Genomic DNA, 12,156 nt, shown 5'->3' with positions numbered 1-12,156 from the left:
CGGTGGCCCAGAAGGGTCAACGCAACAGCAAAAGCCACTTTTTCTTCGAAGAACTCTATTAATAGATGAAAGACAAAAAAGAATCAGCAACCAAAACTACTGACATAGACAGCAGCAAACAGCTCATTAAGGTCATTTGATGGCTGCAAGTACATACAGGCAGGCTAATTTGGGCTAATGCTAATGCTCGCACAATCAAGAAATTAATCAACGCTGTTAAGATTGTCCTTCTGGAATTACTCTATTCTATTCTATTGTAGTGTATTCTATTCTATTCTATTCTAACCGCGACCTCAGGGAGTTGTTGTCACAATACCTTTTGCAATGGGCAATACCGCTGTAACCGTCAACAGTGTTCCCAACCTTTTCTGCCAATGACAAGCAGCTCATTTTGTCACCGCTCTTGTTTGGTGTGGTTTGGATGATTGAAGTCTAAAGAAACAAGACATACTGGCAATTTAACAATGCATTTATTGAACAAACAGGAGCCCTGGTAGCGTGTGGATGAGCCATGCACAGCCACAACAGCCCGGCACCTCCTCCCCCCCCACCCCCCACCCCCCGCCCCCGTGCCGATCTGCAGCCCGCTCACACACTGCTGGGGGATGGCATCCTTTTCAGTGCAGGCAGCATTTGTCGCAAGTCAGCCAACGTGGTGGTGTTGTTGTTCGCTCTGGCGCGGTCATTTAAAGGAGGAATAAACAAGCTCTTAAACAGTGGAAGATTTATTGCCAAAAAGCATTGCTGCGGAAAAGGATTGATCACCCGCATGCAGATTTCCTTACTTTATTTTTTTGTGCTATATTAAAACGAAATCTACGAGTGCCAGTTTCACATCTACAAGCACAATAAAGTGTTTGGAGACGCTTTATTACTATACCCAAAGACAACACACTCAATAAGCTGCATGCAGCTTCTTATCCTCACTGCATCAGAGCAAATCTTTCAAAAATGATAATCAACCGAATTGAAATTGCTATCTCTTGACGACACCAAAAGAGATAAAACATGAAATTTTAATGGTGTCTTTGAAGTCAGCACTGAGCACCAGAGAAATGCGAGTCCCTCTATAAAATATGAAAGGATTGTTTCTTTCAGAATTTACAATTCACGCAAGTATGATCGAAACACCTGATAAATGTTTCCTCCGGGAGAGAAGATCTCCTTTATAATCACACCTAAGGCTATGGATATTATCTAATTATTCATCCGCTCTGTCTGGGTGTGTCAAAGCTAAATGAGGAAACTGCTGTAGGTGGTACTAATGATGTGAACTCCTTCGTACAGCGGTGGATGTTGGAATTGTGGCTCAGGATCGACCAAAAAAGCTTGTAAAATAAGACAAAGTGCAGCAGTGGCCGACTCTGGTGCCTTAATGGACCAAACGTGACCACCAACATCACTCCACCTCATCCAAGATACCAATTATTAGTCACGTCTATATTCAAAACAGAGACTGCTCGGCGCTCGCTGTTGCTTGTGAGCAGCAATTTAAAAGGCATTTATATGCTGATGTCTTTATGTAATGAAAAGACTAAAGTCAACTATTTTATTGTCATACTATACGAGATGGGGAAGGTGGCAGTTGTAGTCTTGAGCAGGTTCATTCTGACTGAAAACATAAATATTTAAACTACTTAGTTGTTTTTTTTTAATAATTCAATTACGCGGTTGTTTCTCAGACTCCAGACAAACATTTGATGCTCTGGAGAGAGTTTACGTCCCCGGATGGTGCGAATGTTGTATCTGAGGTATCGATTCGAAGAACAGTATAGTGCCCATTGTAATAAAGAATCATGTCAGTTACTGTAGTAATGAGGTTCATTGATGTTTTCTTTATGTGTTTGGCCAACAAGTCTCTGTGGTACAGAAGAAGCGTCTCTGTCGAGCTACGACGACACAGACCACACACTTCACTGGCTCTCTCTCTCCGATCGTTTCAGGCATGTAATGCAAAGCCTCGTTCAAACGGTTACATATGAGTGCAGCTCAGGATCCTGCCTATCACAGGATGTCGTTATCACATTTTTGAACAGTTATGATCACAAGAGAATAACAGGAATTCACGGAGGGCATGCAGATCTTCCGCCACCGAATTCAGTGTGGAAACTGGGAAATAATAATTTTGTTGCATTCATGCATTATGGCTCCATAATAAATTGTGACTGATCCAGAATTCCATGTTCCTCAATCCTAATCTCATCATCTCAATAGGAAGTTTTTTGTTCTCACCTGTGGCTTGATGGTTAACGTTTCAGACCCTTCTGTCATTTACGTCTCTTTATCCCACATAGGATTTGTGACTGCTGGAGACAGTCCTGTTGATGTGGCCAGTTGTTGTCAGGACAAATACAGTCACACACATATACAGTACATTCACATCTATTTGCAGCACAAGAACTCTGGAGTACGTGGAAAACATATAGAAGCAAGCCGAGCGTGTAAACCTCACACTATGAGGCGAGAGCGCTGACCACTATACGGCCCTGATTTGTGCTTTGCATTTCAAAATTGCTACATTTTTCTAAAGACCCTATAGTAAGAGTTTGACGGTTTGCCAAAAATAGATATACCCGTACTGAGAATTACAATATTGCAGTGGTTGAACTGCAACATACAAACGGACCCCACTGAGCCGGATGTTGAATAATATATGAAGTCAACAGTTAATGCGAAGCTATGTATACATATTCTGCATTTGTAACTAGATAATCATGCATTTGAAGCCACTGGTTAGTACATTTCGACAAATGGTATTTGTCAGATCCAAAGCAGTAATAAAAAGTAAATAACAGACCATTAAACACAGCTTTTTTTGATTCACTTTTCAATCAAGGTCTGAAAAGTATTTTCTGTCACTTCACCAGACAAATGCAACAATAGATGTTGAATATCGCCTAATAGGTTTAGTTTATTGTTGTTTATATATTTGCATTTCAAGCTTCACTGAAATTGTTTCATCAACCAGCTTTAAAGTATTTGTCAGCTTGGTTTATCTGTTCCGTTGCCGGTCAATGCCTGGCACAATATGGAATGGGACAATTGAAGACTGGGCAGTGAAGTGAGACTTCTTCCTGGATCTCAGTGTTTTTTCCCTCTCATAGCCCTTTGCACAGCAGATTATATTACCCACCACGGCCAGACCCACTACCTGAATTCACACAACATCCCCAGATGCCTGAATTCTTTCACCTAATCCAGCTGCCCCACTTCACTTCCATGAAACATTCCACTCTTTCTCAAAAAAACAACCGTCCCTCCAGGAATTCAGAAGTGCTGATCCTCATACCAAGCGCTGTCACACTCTGCTGCAACCTGCCTCGGGTCACGGTCTGATGGAGCTGGAAGGACAACATCATCTGCAAAGACTACAGTCACACTCAGAGACTTATGAATGGCTGTGAAGCTTTGTGGTCGGGTCCTACTAAAGAAATACTGCATGTTGCAGAGCTGAAAAGGAGCACGTTCCGTGGCCTTCTCCTGCTGTTCACAATGATGCTTCTTCCCACTCGTGCATTTATTAGCTGTTCTTTCTTTGACAGTGTAGTTATACAATACAACACAAACGGGAATGGACACAATTTCTAGAGCACATTTCTAATCTTTTCAAACTGTTACATCAGCTGGTGCCATTTTAACCCTTTGTAAGGCTAGTGATCATATTTGGTAGCGACCACCTTCCGTCCTGATGCTCTAACACCAACAACGATCGAGTTAATAAAGATGCGGTGGACACTGAGTCAGGAACAGGTACTGAATTATAGAAATTGCCAACACTTCTGCTTTGCGCTTCTCACAAAAATATAACTTTCAGGACACTGCGGTTCACTATGATATGCATGTATGTCCATGCTGAAGCAAACATTCAATGCATCCAAACAAAGTCACACCAGGAATAAGATATTAAAAATGTTTAATTTTACTTAACTTTTTTTCAGTGTATATAATTGTGGGGTTTTTTTTCTGAATCTCAGATGCCACTAAAGTAAAATACAAAACAAAACAAAAAACAATAAAGAGGTCCTATTTTGCTTGTTAGAGATAAAATGAATGCTGTTATATCATACTGGTGTGATTCTCTGTCTTGCTCTCTCTGCTGAAACTCCCTCCTCCCTGCTATTTCTGTCCCCCGCCCCTCTACTACAGGATTTACGGTAGCAGTGTTTCCTGCCATAGAGCTGGGTCTGACCTCCTAACAAAGAACAGGTTCAATCTGCCTCCCCTCCCCCAACTGGGGAAGCTGATGAGGGTCACATGACCTTTCTAGACAGCACTGAGGAGCAATGGTAATATGTATGGGTGGGGGAAGGGTGCTGGTAGTCACACACGACTGTTGTTGTGTCGTTATTAGGCTGGGGAAGCGTGGGGAAAGCTCTGTCTGCAGCGGGGGAATATCCAGTCGGCTATCTATTTCTCATTGTGCACGGTGTCCATTGACATATTGGATTTGGTTTCTTTAAACCCTGCTGCTTTATTTACACTGTAAAGAGAATAGGAGCGTAGGGCCAGGCTGGGAGAAAAGGCGTCTTTATTCGTGTGTGTGTGCGTGTGCGTGTGTGTGTGTGCGTGTGTGTGTGTGTGTGTAAGCTTGTGGGATGAGACAGAAAAGAAACAAAAAACACACACACAAGCCTTGTGTATGGAGTGCACTGTACAACACCTCCCCCACTATCTGCCTCCCCTCCCCCTCTGCAGCCATCTACACCAGCTCGAGGAGGCAGAAGGCTTTCTGTGGTACACTGTTATGTCATAGCCTACAGACCTATTTTTTCAGACAAAGCAAAGCAGACTACAGGAACAAACGTCTCTATTTTCAGCGGCAAATCGTTCGTTTCATATAACCACAGGGAAGCGTATGAGAAAGGGGAGCTTCAACTGAACCTCACAATATGTGTGCATCACGTAAACAGGCTTTTTTTTTTAATGCATCACACTTGTTTTCTGGACCGTGATCATTTTCTCAAGACTGTTTAAGACGCGTTTGTGCTTCTTTAGGAAACCACATTCCTTCCCCCGCCATAATCACATTCCTGTGACAGTGCAGAAGGGTGGGGGGGGGGGAGGAAAAGAAGGCGGGAAAGCAGACAGATGTCAGAGCTTCAAGGGTCGAGGACAGAGGTCAAGGGTTGGTGACCTGGGCAACCAACACATTCGCCTTTCCTTTCCTCCCCCTCTGCACAATAGCAGTCAATGACTTTACAATGCTTCCCTCTTACAGTGACGTATAAATCTTTCAGAAATTCCCTGTTAATATGTAGACTGCCCTTAGGACAAAATGTTATTTAGTTCTGCAGTTTCGTTGCATTTAACTTTTTTAGCTTGTTGTGAGCATTGTTCTAAATAAAGGCCTCTTGCTAATCAATTACTAAAGCATAATGAAAAATCACTTTTTAAGTTAAATGAGACCCTACTCTGGCTTCGCTGCAGTCTGCCCCATATTAGCTTTGGAAACACCAACTTATGGCAGTTGGCTTGGTCTGAAGCACTCAAAAAAGACATAGAATGCTCTCTGGAACTCAATGATTGATACATATTACATATTGGAGCAGCGTCATACCCCCACCTGTACATATATTTTGTAGGGCCTAAACAATTAAAATGACCACAACCCCCACCCCCAATTCTTATATTTTTTTCATGTATTTCTTCATCCCTGCTAGCTAAAGATGCCAACGTTACTATGTTGTTCATTCTTCCATGTTTTACACCACTTTATCCAGCTTGGGGTTGCAGGGAGCCGATCCCAAATGACCATGGCTGAAGACATTGATTTGTATCCGCCGGTCAAGTCACCAGTCCTGAGAGAGAGATAAAAACAATCACTCAATTTCAAACCTTGTGCAATTCAGTCTCACCGAAAAACCTTGAAGTCGTGTTTTGGGAAACTGGAAGTCAGACCAAGTAAACGGCACATTGAAAGTTCCCCAATCCCATCCTGGAATCAAACAATGGACATTGCTGTTGCGAGGGCAAACCACTTCACTGTGCAGATTCATTGTCCATCCATCCATCCATCCATCCATCCATCCATCCATCCATCCATCCATTGGTCTTCAGCTAGTTTAAACTGCTCTTTATGAACCAGAGTTGTGTACCTTTAAAAAAAAATAAAAAATAATTCTCCGTGGACTGCCTGGGAGAATTGTAAAGTATTTGTATGATTTCTTGCTGGGAGAATCTCACAGGAGATGTGTTTTTGTGGCAACACTGTATGTGTTGATTTGGAGGTTGGGGATGGGCATATCTGGTGTGCAGAGCTTTGCTGGTTTCAGACTCCTGCTTTGTCACAGCAGCATAATGGTGTGTAATGAGCAACCACTCAGTTCGTCACCCAATACAGCATTATGACTTGTCACGCTCCATAAATCCTCTCCTGACCTGCAGGTTTAGCAGATAACAGTAGACTGTGGCTGTCAGAGCTGGTTGCCGCTGTTCCTCCCGGAAATAAAACCACGGCCAGAATGAGAACCAGAGAGATTTACTTGGTGGCTGAGAGTGACTGGCCCGATGAAGAATAGGAAGCACTTATCGCATACATTAAAGTCATTCATTTGGGGATGTCAAGCACCTTGTCAAAAGATACGTAAGAGAAAATGACTGTTAACATTACCCTACCAAATTAGGTCATAAAGCTTTGATAAATCAAGCTACTCGGTGTCATAATTGTGTGTGTTTTTGTGCAAAAGCATTTAAATGTATTAGTCAATGAATGAATCCGGAAAAGGACAGATTACATTGAGTTCCAAAATTGTGTTCCGTTTCCCATCATATCTGATAATTGTTTCCCTCAGACACGAGAGCAGAACCCCTCCTGATAAATTCTCTATTGTTGGATGTGAGGGTTGGATCGTCTCCTGGAAAATACTGTGATAAAAAGAAGGGGAGCGACAGAGAGAGAGAGAGAGACTCACAAGACTTTTCTCTGTGCCTGAAACTTGTCTGTGGTCACATTGCCATCTAGTGGTACATAAGCGGTACTGTACCCATGAACGCACATTAGGAGGGTCCTCATCCAGATAACGTGGGTTTTTAAATCAGTGCTGCTTCATGGCTCTGTCCTCCTGGTGTCCTCTCAGCCTATTTATTATATTTAGTCTGAAAATAAACACCAGTCCACCGGGTGCAGTTATTATCACACAGCCTCCTAACAACCACAGCGGGACACCCAGCTGTCAGTCAACCATCACTATCTAAACTGAGGACAAAGTGTAGCCCTCGTGGGTGGCTCTGCACGTGAATAAGAGCTTGTGCAGCACTATCGTGCCCTCTTGATTGCACAACGCCGCATTGTTTTGCGATGGGGTGAAGGAGGGGAGATATTATACACACGCCTGTACGCGAAGTCGTTTTTTCCAACCGCATATACAAGAAAAATATTTTCACTGGGGATGTTAAAAAATTCTTGCGAACACACGAGTCGTCACACTTGAAAATTGTGAATAGACAAAAGCCTGGCTGTACAGCTTGAAGGAGAACGTCTATTCAGAGGGAAGGGACATTTTCCACATCATATATTTTATCATAACCTGCCGCCCATGATTCACCTGAAAGCATATTGATATGAAGTCTCACAGAAAAGAGGCTTGATGAGACTCGACGTACAGATTCCACAACCAAATCCAAGCGATAACGCACGCCATGAATCGCTACTGGCCCCTCTCTAATCAGCCAAACATGCACACAGCTCTTATATTAAATGACATATCATATCAATACTCACTGCAACAACTCGGCCGGTGGAGTGGAATAATTAACCTGTTCCCACTGCACATTAGCTCGCTCCAGTTACCTCAAATGAAATGACAGTAATGTAATGAACTTTCACTTAATATACTGTGTGATAGCAACACTGTCTCTTGGCTAGTTGACTTGTTAGGAGAAAAACAAGCTCAATAGACCAAACAAAATTCAAAAAATACATTTTATTTTTCCTCCTTTCTGCTGCTCCAAAGATAATGACTGCTTTGGTTAACTTGGCGTGCGATGAAAGCTCTTTAATCAACCTCTATATGAGTATTATCTGTCACTGCTTTGTTTGCCTGTGATGACGTCATTGTTGTAGCTCGCTCTGTCAGATAGAAATCACTTTTTTGATTGGTGGCGGCTGCCGATTTGCCTCAAGGTGTTTACTTAAAACAAGTATCACTTAGAAAACCTGATTTAGATTAGTTTCCAGCCATCCGGATCGAACAGTGATAATGGAAACAATATGAAGTCATACTTTTTTCTTTTTCTTTGCAGTCATCCCTGTATTGACGAGGGTTAAAGGAGATAATCTCACATTTAAACCCACCAACGAAACAACACTTTTTCCACTTGTGTTGCATGCCATTTTGGAACACGCTGCTATAACGGACACACGCAATCAGCGTTCCTAGATTATGAACGCAATCACGCAAACACGCAATCGAAAATGGAACATCTCAAGCATTACTGCACTTCGGGCTCATATTCGAACGCCACATCTAATCTGACTTAATCTGCTTCTCTTTTGTTTGCTGGTGTTCACAACAAGAGCTGCTCTCCTCTGATCCGAGTGGCCTCTCTTCAAAGGTGCAAACGATGAGTCCACTTTAAGCATCAAAGATACACAAGTGTTTGATGGCGGCTGAGCCTCTTTGTCAAGAGCACGCAGGCTGAAAAAAACGAAGCGCGCTGTGCTATCTTTTAAGATGCTTCTGTGAGATCATGTGACAGAAGCCCGCATTTTTCTTTTCTCGTTCTTTGTCTGTGCCAGACCCTCTCACGTCGGTACATCCAGCCGTCTGTCAGAATAAGATCTGAAAAAGAGAGCAAAGAGGCTCCGATGAGTGTTTGTGAACAAAGGGCCCCACAGAACGAGGAGAAATCATATAGATTTCTATGTGAACCAAAAATATCCTCTTTGCTTAAACTTGAGCATGGAGACAGTGAATGGCTCTCTGGCAAGGATAACGGTGATGTTATTGTTTTGGAGGGGAAAGGATGATATCAAGATGATTAAGAGCTCAAATTAAATACAGTAGTACGATAGATAGTGTAAATATACTGTACTGGTGCTAATCTGGCAGCTGAGGGCAACTCCATCCTCAGAGAGCTCTCACTGGCTGCCTCTTCATCCGGCTTAAAATGATAATCAAAAACGCTTTTTCTCTTTAGATTTCAAAATGTTGTGATATCAAGGACACTTCTTAAATCTTGTATTGTATTTCATATTCGTTTGGGCCTTTCTGCTCGGTCTGACAGCCTCTATTGACATTGATGAGATTCCATTATTTAACTTTTAATCCAAATGGTTAGTTGGCTTTTCTAAATGCCTGCACGTTGCTTGTGATCCACTTTATAACTCATTTTTGATAAAACGATCCATATCTTATTTCTGGTGTTTTCTTGAACACACATGGCTTTTCACATGCCTTTTGCACCTTGCAGGAAACAATCCACACGGTACCGAATGGTATGTTACACCTTATTGACTCATGCAATGCTATTATCCATGTTCAGATCTGTTTATGGAAGTAAACACATGTGGCTATTGGAGACTCCTTGTAATTATAGGTGTGTGGATTAATGCTGGGACATGAGTTCGGAGACGAAATCCAGTCAGACAACCGTGCCCTCTTTACATGACTTTATAGTCTGAGTTCACAGCTGGGAGAGGCTTTTCCCAGTCAATGAGAGCATGGCGTCAGAGAGATACGTGTCCCACAGGCTGCAGGAGACATCAAGACCGCACACAGACAGTGTGTTTCCTTCACCGCTCACTATAAAAACCCTCCACCACACATGGCTGTAATAAGCCAACAAATTAAGCCATTATATTGTTTTCAAGGTACACAGACATCCGTGTTTAAATATTTTAAGAGTGGCAAGGGATCGCTCACCCCGAGTTCCATTGCACATCTGAGACCACCAGGGAAACAAATGCACATCATTCGTATCATCACAGAGCTGTGAGAGGATTTGTATGATTCTCAACAGGCAAGCGTTATCAATTATGTGGCCTGCTCACACCCCACGGAACACAACACTGACTTTTTTTTTTTTTAATCAATTATGAGGAAATTTAAGTATGCTGGAAATTTCTAGCTTGTTTTATGGTCCCCAATGTTTGCTGGAGGGAGAGTTCGCTGTTTAGGATGTGTTAATATGGGCATTTAAAAATTCTTCTCATTATTTTTTTTTACATTTCCAGGGAGACACACCGGTCAAACTCTTTGGAATCGATGTAGGCACGAAGGTGACTTAGGCCAGATCGGATGATGTGCGAGTGTGCGTTCACTCCCATTCTGCATCCCAGTTTAAGAGCAACACCTATAAAACTTCATTATGCTGCTGCTGTAATGGGGTTCAGGAAAGTACTCCAGGAGCTGACAAAAGCAGGAGTGTCTTGTAAACCCCCGAGGGAACTTTCTAATTAAATACTTACTCCATAAGTCCAATAAATAGCAGGGATTTCAAGCTTTTCCTACATGTCATATTTTCTCTGCACCTTGGGCGATGAAACGGTGCCAGAAATTGGGAGTCCATCTTGCGGAATTTAGTCAGGATGGTTTTAATAGTTTTCCATGTAGAATTGTTTTTCCAAGCTACTGTGAAACGGGGGAGGCGAGAGGGCTTCCCTGGGCTGCTGGCAAGCGTCTCCAAGGCCATATGTGAGGGGCTGATACAGAAAACCTGCCTGTGCCACATTTCAGTCGAGTTGTATCATCAGGAACTGGCGGCAGGCTTAACTCTTCTGTGTAGACAGGTGTGTGCGTGGATTTGCATGCTCCATGACACAAGCACAGCATTATTTGATTAGGCACAGGGTTTGTATATTGGCTATAATAATTTTTGAGGATTCATTTCAATGCAAAATTCACTGAATGAAAACATTATCTAAGAAATGTAGATATGGAGACAGTTTATTTACAGTTGGATGTCTTTTAATGGGCCTCTGCCCACTTTGCACACACGAGCTCAACTTGCCAAGCGCAGAGAGTAAAAGTCTTTGAAACTGTTTAACCTTGATTAAGCTATATTATCTGGGTTTTGCCTTGAGAATTCCAATGAAGCTATAGACTTTAATAGATAGACGGTGTTATCAAGTTGGGCTCAATTGAGATTCCTCGTGAAAACAATACCCTCTTGGAGGAACAAAAGCAAAGACGTTGCTCCACTTCAGGCTCTAACAATGACTCTTTTCATTTTTATCTTATTTCAGTGTGTGCATGGGAGATTTCCTTCAATATAATATTTGACTGTGCAGCTGTATGCAGTTCCCCGCAACACTGATATCATGGCAGAGACACATAAGCTAAATTGTAAATTATCATTGGTTTATCAGAAAAAAATTTTTTTCTTGTTATTTGATTCAGTTCTCCTCCAGTCCCAAGTCTTGTAGATAAATCTCTCATCTCCATCTTCCCTTTGAGTGAAAATGTCCTTGGGCAGCGTGGTGCGTCTGTAAATGGACTTTACATATGTAGCTCATTTTACCGCTTGAGTAGTCTCGCGGCACTTTAGGTTATCCGTCACATTCATTCATCCACACACTCACACACTCACGGTTAAAGCGGACATGCAAGGTTCTTTCACACACACACACACACACACACACACACACACACACACACACACACACACACACACACACACACACACACACACACACACACACACACACACACACACACACACACACACACCAACGTATGGTTCAGTGTGCTGCTGAAGGACAGTGTAACATAGGTTGATCTCCAACTTTGGAAATGGAAAATGAGCTCCAAAACCAACTAAGCCGCATGTATTTATTTAATTGGGGGTGTTTATATTATACGCACCTTTGATGTAAGCCTGTTTATGAGTTATGCGGCTGCGTGTAATTGTTTATTATGCAGTTTATTATGGTGGATGAACCTTGAGTGAAAAAATGATAATAAAACAATCTCCTATCTGTTTCTGTATAAACAAGTTGTGATTGCAGTCCGTGTCTCGCTGCTCTGCGTGCAGCCTGTATAATAAACAGTGTGTACACTGGGAATAACGTGCAAGACTGCAGCAGCAGCAGCAGCAGCAGCAGCAGCCAGTCTACCTGCCTCTACGCTCCTCGTGCCTGTCACTCACCGCGGGATCCTCCAATGGCGAGGAGCGCGAGCCCGTGACTCCTCCCCGGTGTATAATTGAAGTTTCTTT

This window comes from Lipophrys pholis (genome assembly GCF_963383615.2).
Source record: "Lipophrys pholis genome assembly, chromosome: 13".
In the NCBI taxonomy this organism is placed as follows: domain Eukaryota; kingdom Metazoa; phylum Chordata; class Actinopteri; order Blenniiformes; family Blenniidae; genus Lipophrys; species Lipophrys pholis.
Note: the sequence above shows the minus strand (reverse complement) of the source record.